Raw genomic sequence first — 13,878 nt, forward strand, 5'->3', positions numbered from 1 at the left:
AAGGCAAATAATAATTGATAATTTTCTGCCCATGTGCTTCCAGTAACTCAGTTTAAGACCATAGCAAGGCAATATCTTAATTCCCACTGTACTCCTATCTGTAGTTTGATTTGAGTTCTTCATATATGATGTGTCATCACTGACAAGATAGTTTTGAACAATATCAACTGAAATGGACACAAAAAATCTTGTCCAGTTTCATGATCTACATCACTTACAGTAATGCTATGACAAAAATATTAATTATAAAAGTTGACTTATTGACATTGTCTTTTAAAATGTTATTTTGTAGGTTTTACCAACAATTACTACTTTTTATTATTTATTTTTATTGGAGTATAGTTGCTTTATAATGTCGTCTTAGTTCCTACTGTACAGTAAATTGAATCAGCTCTATGTATATACATGTCTCCTCTTGCTGGATTTCCTTCCCATTTAGGCCACCACATCACAGAGCACTAGTTTCCTGGGCTCTGCAGTAGGTTGTCATTAGTTATTTATTTTATATAGAGTAGTAGTGTATATGTCAATCCCATTCTCCCATTTCATCCTAACCTCCCCTTTTTCCCATCGGTGTCCACATATTTGTTCTCTACATCTATGTTTTTATTTCTGCAAATACTACTTTTTAGTAAACATCAAAACTTGACATTGTCGACCTCTCCCTCTTTGTCATACCTATTTTATGTAAATACTAAATCTATTATCACTCAATTGCAATTAGTTTTAAAAATATACTTTTGATTGCTTTATTATGGCAAATACACACAAACAGGAAATCTTGTTAGTTCAGATGTGAAAATTTCAGAAACTTCTTAAATAAATCTGATGGAACAGATATTCAAAATCATATTCACATTCTGTGATTTTTTGTTCTTTTATTAACTATAGGGAAAACTACTGTAAAGAATTTAGGAATACTAGTAAATTTAAGTCTAATGTACCAGGAATTTCATTAATAGTTAATTTATTTCTTACTGTCATAGAACTGTATTTCTCAAATGAACATATTACAAAGAAGCATAATGCTCAGAATATGTATCAGGTCAGCTTCCCTCCATCTTAAGGAAGTTTAATTCCACATAAGCAACGTGCTCATAACACTATTTCAGTGTTGGCAGACAAGGAAGTTGCCACAACAATCTTGGATACACATCCTCAAAACTGTGACGGTACCTAACAAATCACAGTAAAACTGGTGCTCAAGCCTAGAGGGGGAAAAACAAAAACAAAAACAAAAAACTATAGACTCTGAAACTGGCAGTCTTTCAACTTGGAAATATTTGATACTTTCAACATCAGTGTGAGTTTAACTGAAGGGCAGTGTTAGGAAACAAGGAAATCACAATGGCTTGAAATAACTGCAAATGTTAAACACTATCTAACTGAAAAAGCTAGGGATGTTACAATTCAGAAAGAAAATTTATTCTTAATTCAGTTCAGTTGCTCAGTTGTGTCTGACTCTCTGCAACCCCATGAACCGCAGCACGCCAGGCCTCCCTGTCCATCACTAACTTCCGAGTCCACCCAAATCCATGTCCATTGAGTCTGTGATGCCATCCAGCCATCTCATCCTCTGTCGTCCCCTTCTCCTCCTGCCCTCAATCTTTCCCAGCATCAGGGTCTTTTCCAATGAGTCAGCTCTTCGAATCAGGGGGCCAAAGTATTGTAGTTTTAGCTTCAACATCAGTCCTTCCAGTGAACACCCAGGACTGATCTCTTTTAGGATGGACTGGTTGGATCTCCTTGCTGTCCAAGGGACTCTTGAGTCTTCTCCAACACCACAGTTCAAAAGCATCAATTCTTCGGTGCTCAGCTTTCTTTATAGTCTAACTCTCACATCCATACATGACCACTGGAAAAATCAGAGCCTTGACTAGACGGACCTTTGTTGGCAAAGTAATGTTTCTGCTTTTTAATATGCTGTCTAGGTTGGTCATAACTATCTTTCCAAGAGGTAAGCGTCTTTTAATTTCATGGCTACAGTCACCATCTGCAGTGATTTTGGTGACCCAAAAAATTAAGTCTGTCACTGTTTCCACTGTTTCCCCATCTATTTGCCATGAAGTGATGGGACTGGATGCCATGATCTTAGTTTTCTGAATGTTGAGTTTTAAGTCAACTTTTTCATCCTCCTCTTTCACTTTCATCAAGAGGCTCTTTAGTTCTTTGCTTTCTGCCATAAGGGTGATGTCATCTGCATATCTGAGGTTATTGATATTTCTCCTGGCAATCTTGATTCCAGCTTGTGCTTCCTCCAGCCTAGCGTTTCTCATGATGTACTCTGCATGTAAGTTAAATAAGCAGGGTGACAATATACAGCCTTGATGTACTCCTTTTCCTGTTTGGAACCAGTCTGTTGTTCCATGTCCAATTCTAACTGTTGCTTCCTGACCTGCATACAGGTTTCTCAAGAGGCAGGTCATCTGGTATTCCCATCTCTTTCCGAATTTTCCACAGTTTATTGTGATCCACACAGTCAAAGGCTTTGGCATAGTCAATAAAGCAGAAATAGATGTTTTCTGGAACTCTCTTGCTTTTTCAATGATCCAGTGGATGTTGGCAATTTGATCTCTGGTTCCTCTGCCTTTTCTAAAACCAGCTTGAATATCTGGAAGTTCACAGTTCATGTATATTATTCTTAATAGCATATTCTAAAATATAATATCTGAAGATATTGACTAACAGTAGTTATTTTTTTAGCTAATTAAGAATTTGTTAAATATTATCTTTTTGTTTTTCCAAGGCTATTTTTTAAATCTATAATTTTCTCTCTTGTACTATTATCCACTTTCACTTTCAGATGTATATTATAAGCTTTTCACATTTCAGATGTATGTATTATAAGCTTTCACTTTCAGATGTATCTTGTATTTCCATCACTGAATGAAGTACAGAGTCATACACTTGAATCCAACTGACTGTTGAAGTACAGTATAGGTCTTCTGTAGCTCTAGTAAGATGTTTTCAAACTCTTTATACTTCTACATAAATCTTTTTTTGGAGCTTGTGGCTAAACCTATCATACCAATAGTCCGATCAAGAGAGTTATCAATGTTTGTTCTTATAATACTGCATGGTGAAAGAATTTCCTTTCTAATTTGGAGGGTAAAGGATTTTCTAATTTGGAGGGTAAAATATTACAGAAACTAAGAACAGGAAGGGAAGTGGACTGAGATGGTTGAGGGGGGCTCTAGAGTAGGAATTGGATATCTGATTACATAAACCAATTAGAAAACCTAGATAATCACTGCAGCAATTAAAACATGTAACTGATTTCATTGAAAATATCTACAATGATAAAAATATTTTCCTTTGTTAATCAGATGCTTGCCTTAGTTTAATGTATAGACATAATCCAGTTTAAGCAGTGCATTTACTATTTTAGAACAAAAATAGGATCACTGGCTTACTAACAGACTTCCAATGATATTACTCAGTATTCGGTTTGACTCATATGTCGTTTGGACTTTGGACTTGGGAGTGCCCAATCGTGAAACCTTTGGGTTACATCGTGTTCAATTAAGTTAAAGTTTTATTTATGAGACTAAATATGTGAGATATCTATAAGTCATATGTATGATTATATAAATAACTATACATATATTACTTTATTTATATAAGTTTATAGATATAATTATGCATTATACATGCATTATGATTATTTACATAATAATTGTATAGATGATATTCCAAGCACTGAGGTAATATGCATACAGGAAGAACAAAATAAAAATGAGAATTGAAGTTAGATCCTGGATGGTGTGGAGTAAAGGGAAAAGTTTAAAGAGTAGAAATGATCTCCATGGAGATCTGGATGTTTCAAATTCAACTTTATGAACATTTTCTTCCATAACAAGTGTTAGACATTTGCTGCTGCTGCTATATAGATCCCACTAATAAAATCCTACAGTGCAGTTAATCTTTAAGCTTCAGACCAGTGTTGTTCATAATTCTGTTACCTTGAATTATATTAGGAAGAATGAGTCAAATATGCAAAAAGTTGTGTATTAATCACCAGTTTCAAAACCACTCTGTGATAAAATCTTTTTTACTTTTGCCCACTGAAATATGCTATTACAGCTTTTTGAGATTCCTTATCCCTGTAATATACATGCCTTTTTATTAGCTTCCTAACAAGTACAAGATTTTAATTTACAACCTTCAAGCAAAATTGGTAAAAATTAGCAAGTCCTGTTAGATCAAAGCCACACAAATGAATCCCAACATAACAGTAATCCAATGGAAGAAGAAGGCCTAAAGTAGCCTAGTTTATATCCAGTTACCCTTCATGCTGTAGTGAATAAACTTCAAGGTCTCAACAGTACTCCTAGAGTATTTTCCTGGCCCCTTTTGCTTATAGGACCTTGAACTCAATGTTCAGCCCCACCATCTATGAATCTAACAAAAATTCTGCTTAGCTTCTCAGCTACCACCCCTGGAATTAGTAATTACCTGGAGGGAAAAAAATAATCCCTCTTTGGCTTCCTTTCTCTCTCAGCTTGTAGTCATACAATTCCTCACTACTTCAATGCCTTAAAATAAAACTTTTAAAATGTATCTCTCTGCTTTCTATGTTTCCTAGTGTTGTCAGGAGAAGATTTAGTTTGAAAATATCTAGTGCAATATTGCCAACAATAGACACTCTAGATACATATTTTTAGCCTAATTTCAAATGATGAAAGTGATGCTAGGTAGAATAATTTGTTTTAGTTAAGTTCAGTTGCTCAGCTGTGTGTGACTCTTTGTGACTAAATCCAGGCTGAAGAGACGAGAGAGAGAAGAGAGAGAGAAGAGAGAGAGAAGAGAGCCCAGGCTGAAGGAAGCCTGAAGAGTCCAGGCTTCCTTGTCCATCACCAACTCCCGGAGCCTGCTCAAACTCATGTCCATCAAGCCAGTGATGCCATCCAACCATCTTATACTCTGTTGTCCCCCTCTCCTGCCTTCAGTCTTTTCCAACATCAGGATCTTTTCCAATGAGTCAGTTCTTTGCATCAGATGGCCAAAGTGTTGGAGCTTCAGCTTCAGCATCAGTCCTTCCAATGAATATTCAGGGTTGATTTCCTTTAGGATTGACTGGTTTGATCTCCTTGCAGTCCAAGGGATGCTCAAGAGTGTTCTCCAACACCACAGTTCAAAAGCATCAATCCTTCAGCACTCAGCTTTTTTAAGGGCCAGCTCTGACATTCATACATGACTACTAGAAAAACCATAGCTTTGATGAGATGGACCTTTGTCAGCAAGGTAGTTGGTCATATCTTGTCTTCCAAGGATCAAGCGTCTTTTAATTTCATGGCTACAGTCACCATCTGCAGTGATTTTGGAATCCAAGAAAATAAAGTCTGTCACTGTTTCCCCATCTATTTGCCATGAAGTGATGGGACCAGATGTCATGACCTTAGTTTTCTGAATGTTGAGTTTTAAGTCAGTTTTTTCACTTTCCTCTTTCACTTTCAAGAGGCTTTTTAGTTTTCTGTCATAAGGGTGGTGTCCTCTGTATATCTGAGGTTATTGATATTTCTCCTGGCAATCTTGATTCCAGCTTGTGCTTATCCAGCCCAACATTTCTCATGATGTACTCTGCACATAAGTTAAATAAGCAGGATGACAATATACAGCTTTGGTGCTCTCCTTTCCCAATTTGGAACAATTGTTCCATGTCTGGTTCTAACGTGCTTCTTGACTTGCATACAGATTTTTCAAGTCACTCATTAAGTGGAGAAACAGAATTTGAATCTAGAATTATCTGAAATAGAAATAGATTTATGTTAATTTCACCCAAAAAAACTGTCTTACAGCAAGACTGAAAACAGAAGAAGGACTTTCAGTTTCATCTCCTACATAAAAAGAGATTGGAAGTCATCACTCTCCCCTCCTCACAAGAAAACACTGGGCAAACTTAGTTATCAACTTTTCCTGGACTCATCAGAGGAAGAACGTAGAAAATAACTGACACCATAAAATCAGTCCATAAGTTAACAAAAGTTTCTCTGCCCAACATTCCGGGATGCTGCAGACTCCCACACAGCTTTTCCTCTAAAGGTGAGTGGACTGCATCACACTGCGGAGGCAGAAGCTGGGTAACAGCGGAGGTGGCCCTGTGGTCCTGGCCCCTTGGCCGCAATGGCCGAGCCTGCAGCCGCAGAGACCACGGTTGCCGCAGGAGAGGTAACACACACAGCTTTGGCCTCGGGGCTGCGGCAGGGCCCGCAGCGACTGCTCTCCGGCCGTGGAGTCACCTGCAACGTTGCCACCACCACTTGCAGTGGCAGCGCCTGCAAATCCAGCAACCTCAGATGCAGCAGGAGCAACCCGCTACCCTGACGCCCCCGGCCTCCATGGAAGCAGTGACACTGGGCATGGCAGACGTGCCCAGCTTCCCAGTGCCCGGCGACAAGGCCAACGACAGCAGTAACACCGGCAGCAGCAAGGAACCCGGGACGCATAAAAAATGACAAAGGCGCACTCAGCAACAATACCTCTGGCAGAGGCTGTGGAGGATGCCGAGGGCAGGGTCTCCAGGACAGCCGGGTAAGGGAAACCAAAACGTGTGCTATAGCGCCACCTACTGAAAAACAACAGAAAGTAACTACTAACCTGTTGCCTTGCAATTTTATTCCTGAGCTCGTTGAACTGCGTTTCTCACTTTTCTTGCAGCTCACTGTTTCATTGTGACAGCTATTTTAAATCCTCTGTCAGTTAGATCATAGTATTCTGTTACTTTAACCTTGGTTTCTGGATAACCATCATTTTCTTTTGTGATAATATGCTACCTTTTTTTTTTTATTGTGCTCCATATGTTGTTTCATTGTTGGCGCATCTGAAGTATTGACACTTCTGTTCTGTAGGTAAAGCTTTTTAAACATGATTCTAACAACTCAACAGGTCCATAATCAGCCTTCAGAAATTCATCAAATTTTATTTTTGATACACCTACCAGTTTATGGCTCTAGCAGCTTCTGTTCCATGTAAATCAATCTCAATTGCTATATTTCTCTAGATGAACTTGTCTCTCCAGATTTTATGAATGGAAGGAATACTTTACTAAAAAGATTGAAACTCTAAAAAATGAACCCAACAGAAAATGAACCAAATAGCTCCAGCTCTTCTGGAGCTGAAGAGCTCAGTAAATAAGATGAAGAATGCATTAGAAAGCATTAGAAATAGAAGTGACAATATGGAAGACAGAATATGCGAGCTCGAAGATAAGCATCTAGAAGTAATACAGGTAGAAGAGAAGAGAGAAATAAGATCTGAAAAATCGAAGAAATTCTTCGAGGACTATCTAGCTGCCTTAGGCAAGGCAACATAAGGATAATGGTTATCCCAGGAGAGAAGAAAAGAAGGAAACAGAGTTTATTTAAAGAAATAATAGCTAACAACTTCCCATATATGGGAAAGAAACTGGATATACAAGTCCATGAAGCTAAGAGAACACCTAATTACCTTAATGCAAAAAGACCTTCTGCAAGACATATTATATTAAAACTGTCAAAATATCAATGACAAAGAAAGAATTTTAAACACTGTCTGGGAAGAAATGATGGTAACCTGCAAAGGACTCCCCCATCATTCTATCAACAGATTTCTCTGCAGAAACGCTATAGGCCAGGAAAGAGTAGAATACACATTCAAAAAATTTTGTTGACACATTCAAAATTTTGAAAAATGAAAACTGTCAGCCAAGACTTCAGCAGTTATCCTTCAGATATGTAGATGAAATAAAGACTTTTCCCTATTAAACAAAAGCAAGGGAATTCATCACCAGTAGACCTACCTTACAATAATTGTTAAAAAGCACTCTTCTATCTACAGAAAAAGAAAATATACAGAATTTTGAGTTGGGTGACAAATAGAATCAGAAAATTGCACATCTATATCAGAATAAGTTGTTAAATAATTAAAGCATGAAGGTTAAAGGGAAAAATTTATATAATAACTGTAACAGCTCTAGCTATTTTGATTTGGTAATAAACTCACAGCATAAAAAGAGATTTCTGCTTCTTGCTATGAGGAGTCAATGAGAACAGGCTGTAAAACACTTTCACTTTACTCTTTCACTGTAAAACAAACAAACAAAAAACAGCAAACTGGGCAAAATAAATCAAACTATTGTTTTTAGTAGTTTCATTGGCAGATCAAAAGTGCAAGACTGTGATCACTTTGAAAGGACACGGTGTCTTACAACCAACCTGTCACTTTGTATGGAGGAAGAGTAGAGAAATCCAGAGAGCAGGCAGAGTGGTCTCATTGAGTTGGAAACCAGGAGACAGAGATCAGAGATCAGCATGGCCAAGGTGGCTAAAATTTGCTGATTAGTCTGTCCTATTTTCCCATACATTTTTAGAAAAAAACACTTGACTTGTGTTTTCGATGACCTCATTCACAGTACATGTTCAATGCTGAGCACTCAAATTATTCTACCTGATCCATATCAATATAGGCAAATTATATTTCATAATTATTAATAATTTTATCAAACAATAAATAAAATAATTTAACATGGAAAATTTCACTTACCTTGGACTAGAAAGGAACGTGTTTTAAGGTATCTAAAACTGGCAAGTAAGTATATTAAGATTTTTCTCTTTAGGTTCCAGAGCACACAGACCAGACAAACAATCCCCTGGCTCCTGTATACCTCGTGTACAGTGGGCCTTAGAATGCAATGGCTTTTCTCTTAATCTGAAGGGATCAGTGTAACCTGGAACGTATAAATTAGCCGAGCCTCTGAGAAGCCTTATAACGACCTCAGTCATTTTGTTCAGCAGCTCTTCAAGAGCAGGCCAGGGACTCACTAGTGAGCATGCTTGCAATACTGATGTTTGTACTGTGGAAAATTTTCAGAAGGGAATTCTATTTCCCTGAGCAAGTTTCCAAGCACTAAACTCTCTTTCAAATAATAAAAGAGGTTAGAGACTAACTTAGGGAACAGATTCAATTTTTCAATGTGGCGTTAATAGGAACAAAGCAAAGAGACAGATTGCATTGACAGGGAAACAAAAATGGATAATGGATTTAATGGCTTGAGTTCTAATGGAAAAACTAACATTTTCTATGAGATTGTCATATTTTTAAAAAATGTGGCTACCCATTAATAGTTCCTACATGGACCAAAAAAAAAAAATTTACATGGCATTATATAAATCATTAAAATTTTCCAGCAAAATTAAGGTGAAAAATATTTCTGCTTCCTTTTTTTTATTGTTTTCATTATTTATATTCTCAGGGATTTCTTATATACTCAATATCATTGATAGTAAGATTTGCTGTATTGAATTTTCATTTGTGATTTTTAATTTTTTAAAATAACAATACCAATAAGAAGGTAATTTCCATGTCAGAATAACAATTTGTGGAATAATTTTGGTAGGTGTATACGACGAAAACTGGTAGAATCAGTAGATGATCAGGTGGCTAATCAAGGGACACTTCAGTTCAAAATTTTGTTATTTATCCCAGAACAAGTTTCCAAGCACTAAACTTGCTTTCAAATAATAAAAGAAGTTAGACACTAACCTAGGGAACAGATTCAATTTTTCATTGTGGCTTTAATAGAAACAAAGCAAAGAGACAGATAGCAGACCACCTTCCTTGCCTCCTGAGAAACCTGTATGCAGGTCAGGAAGCAACAGTTAGAATTGGACATGGAACAACGGACTGGTACCAAAACCCAAAAACTCCTTTGGGAAAGGAGTGTGTCAAGGTTTTATATTGTCACCCTGCTTCTTTAACTTATATGCAGAGTACATCTTGTGAAATGCCAGGCTGGATGAAGCTTAAACTGGGATCAAGATTGCAGGGAGAAATATCAATAACCTCAGATACCCAGACGACACCACCCTTAACAGCAGAAAGCAATGAGGAACTAAAGAGACTCTTGACAAAAGTGAAAGAGACGAGTGAAAAAACTGGCTTAAATCTCAGCATTCAGGAAATGAAGATCAATACATCTGGTCCCATAACTTCATGGCAAATAGATGGGGAATCAATGGAAACAGTGACTGATTTTATTTTTTTGGGCTCCAAAATCACTGCAGATGGTGACTGCAACTATGAAATTAAAAGACACTTGTTCCTTGGAAGAAAAGCTATGACCAACCTAGACAGTATATTAAAAATCATAGACATAATTTTGCTGACAAAGGTCTGTCTAGTCAAGGCTATGGTTTTTCAAGGCTGAGCGCTGAAGGACTGATGCTTCTGAACTGTGTCTTGAGAGTCCCTTGGGCAGCAAGGAGATCAAACCAGACAATCTTAAAGGAAATCAACCCTGAATATTCACTGGAAGGACTGATGCTGAAGCTGAAGCTCCAACACTTCGGCCACCTGATGCGAAGAGCTGACTCACTGGAAAACACCCTGATGCTGGGAAAGATTGAAGACAGGAGGAGAAGGGGACAACAGAGGATGAGATGGTTGGATGGCATCACCAACTCAATGGACATGAGTTTGAGCAAGTTCTGGGAGATGGTGAAGGACAGTGAAGCCTGGTGTGCTGCAGTTTATGGGGCTGCAAAGAGTCAGACATAACTGAGTGACCTAACAAGACAAGTCCCTGTTCTATAAGATATTCATCAAAGACCATAAAATCTTTGAAAATCCTATGATTTATGGACTTATATTAATGGATATATGATCATAAGCCCAAATTTTGTGTATAATTTAAGTGATAAAAGGAAATTTGAAAAATTTGATAAAAACACTTGATTTAAGCTATCATGTGATAAAGTAAATAGAGGGAATGATACAAATGAAATGATAGGCACAGTTAATATATTATTTGATCAAAATGCAAAGAGAACACATCTTAAGTGTGGCAATTGATCCCAGCAGAGAAAAAAGCACGAGAACTCAAAAGGCTAGGATATAATAATAATTTGATATTTTGAAATAAGGGCTTCCCAGGTGGCTCAGTGATAAAGAATCTGCTTGCCAACACAGGATAGGCAGGCTTGATCCCTGGGTCAGGAAGATCCTCTTGAGAATGAAATGGCAACCCACTCTAGTATTCTTGCCCGGGAAATCCCATGAACAAAGGATCCTGAGGGATTACAGTCCATGGTGTTGCAAAAGAATCAGACATGACTTAGCAACTAAGCAACAACAGCAAATTTGTAAATAAATTTAGTTTTGTTAAGGTATAATTGGAATTATGATTATTGTTTGAGGGAGAGAAAGAGAGAGTGTGTGCTAAAGGGAAGGGAAACAAAAAAGTAATGTTAGAATGCCTAATAAGAGGAGACAGACAATGGGAAATTACAAAATAGAAAATTATTTTCAATCCTACTTCATTTCAATTTTATTTCAATATTTGTTCAAGTGCCTGATGAGCTATGTATCAGCTATGTAGAGTGGTCTATCAGCTGGTTTCAATGAGTTTGCCACAGTGGTACTGTCCTTCAAAAACAATTAGGCAAATTAATGAGTATATCAATGAAAATAATTAAATGTGACAAGTCAAACATAAGGAAGGAGAGAAAAAACATCTCGGGTGTTAACTCTGTCTCAGTCTTTATAGGTACGTGTTACTGTATCTAATTTGAATTTTCCATTATAAGGGTTTATGTCAGTTTGTGATCCTTAGATATTAAATATCCCCTGAAGAGCTACACGATGCAAAGCACTAATCAAAGAAATGTTTTAAATATTTATTATCTTATTCTTAGAATACTATTTGAGACACAAATAACAAATAGTGGATCTTCCCCACCCAGGAATTGAACCAGGGTCTCCTGCATTGCAGGCAGATTCTTTACCAGTTGAGTTACCAGGGAAGCCAAAACAAAGAAGGAACATTCTAGTCATAGAAACCTCTTATATCCTAATGTAACACATACTTCAGAGAGAGATTTTTTCAGGGAATCTTGGAAATGCATATGCTGTTTTTTATAATAGCTTACTAAAATAGGTAACTGTCTCCCTAAATATACCTCATAGATGTTTCCAAACTTTGCTGAAAAAAAATTTTTTAAATGAAAGCAAATGGTGCTGCATTTCTATAGAGGAGTAAATGTGCTAAGACTATTAAATGACTTTCTGAGAGTATAACTAAAACTTGTGGCAAGAAGCAAGGAAAAAAAAAATACACCAGTAAATAGTAAATACTGTATATACTATAGTGGAATATATGTATAAAAATATGTGATGAATAAATTTATATATACACATATATATGATATATGTACATTTATATATCACAATCCTTAATCTATTTATGCATGAATGAAAACTTAAGTTGTTTCCATATATGGTTATTATGATTTCATATCTGGTTATTGTGAATTATGTTGCAATGGATATGGAAGTGCAAATACATTTTTAAAATACTGATTTTGTTTCCTTTGGATATATATTTAGAAGAGGATTGCTGGATCATATGGTAGTTCTCCTTTAGCTTTTTGAGAAATTTCAGTACTATTTTCCATAATGGCTACTTCATTTTACATTACCACCAACAATATACAAAGGTTTCTTTTATTCAACATTCTTGCCAGCACTCATTATCTGTTGTCGTTTTGATAAAAACAATCCTGATGGGTGCTAGGTGATATCTCATAGTTTTAATAGTTTTGATTTGCATTTTCCTGATGAGTAATGATGTTGAACCCCTTTTGGTGTACCTGTTGGTTTTTTACATGTCTTGTTTGGGAAAATGTCTATTCAGGTCTTTTGTCTATTATAAGAAGGGATTATTTGATTTTCTTGGCCTTATGTTGTGTGATTTCCATATATATATTTCAGATATTAACCCCTCTCAGGTATATTTTGGCAAATATTTTCACCCTACCATAGGCTGTATTTTCATTTTATTATCTCCTTTGTTTTGCAGAAGCTTTTAATTTGATGTCGTCCTACTAGTTTTGTCTTTTTCTTTTTTTGCTTCCTGTGTTTTTGCTGTCATATACAAAAAAATAATTGCCAAGACCAGTATTGAGGAGCCTCTTTTCTATGTTTTCTTCTAGGAGTTTTCAGTTTCAAGTCTTATATTTAAACCTTTGATGCATTTCAAATTTATTTTTGGTGGTGATATAAAAGTGCAGTTTTATTCTTTTGACAGTGCATATCCAGTTTTCCCAATACCATTTATTGAAGGAACTATTCTTTCCCTATTTTTTGTAGTACTTTATGAAAAATTTGTTGACCGTGTACATTTGGGTTTGTTTCTGGGCTCTCTATTCTATTGGTCTATGTTTCTCTTTTTATTTCAGTCCCATAGTGTTTTGGGTACTATAGATTTGTAATGTAGTTTGTATCCTGAAACTTTACTGAATTAGTCTCTTAGTTTCAAGTTTTGTGTGTGTGTATGTGTGTGTGTGTGTGTGTGTGTGTGTGTGTGTGTGTGTAGTCTTTGGTTTTTCTATAAGATTATGTCATATGCAAACAGAGATAATTTTACTTCTTTCTTTTCAACTTGGATACCTCTTCTATTTCTTGCCTAACTTAGGAAACCTAAATAGATTTCCAGTACTATATTGAATATAAGTGATGAAAGTGGGCATCTTTATTTTGTTCTTGATGTTAGTATACTGTTAGCTGTGGGCTTATTAAGGGAAGGGAAGGGAAAGACTACCCACTCCACTATTCTGGCCTGGAGAACTCCGTGGAGTGTACGTACAGTCCTTGGGGTCACAGAGAGTCGGACACAACTGAGTGACTTTCACTTTATTACATAGAGATACATTTCTTCTACACCTAATTTGAGAGTTTTTAAAATAAAAGAATGCTGAATTCTGTCAAATGTATTTCTGAAGCCATTGAGATAATCATATGATTTTTGTTTTTTGTTCTATTAATGTGGTGTGCCTTATTCATTGATTTGTGTATATTGAGCTGCCCTTGCATCTCAGGGATAAATCCTACTTGATAAATTTCACT

This window comes from Dama dama, chromosome 21, assembly GCF_033118175.1.
Source record: "Dama dama isolate Ldn47 chromosome 21, ASM3311817v1, whole genome shotgun sequence".
NCBI lineage: Eukaryota > Metazoa > Chordata > Mammalia > Artiodactyla > Cervidae > Dama > Dama dama.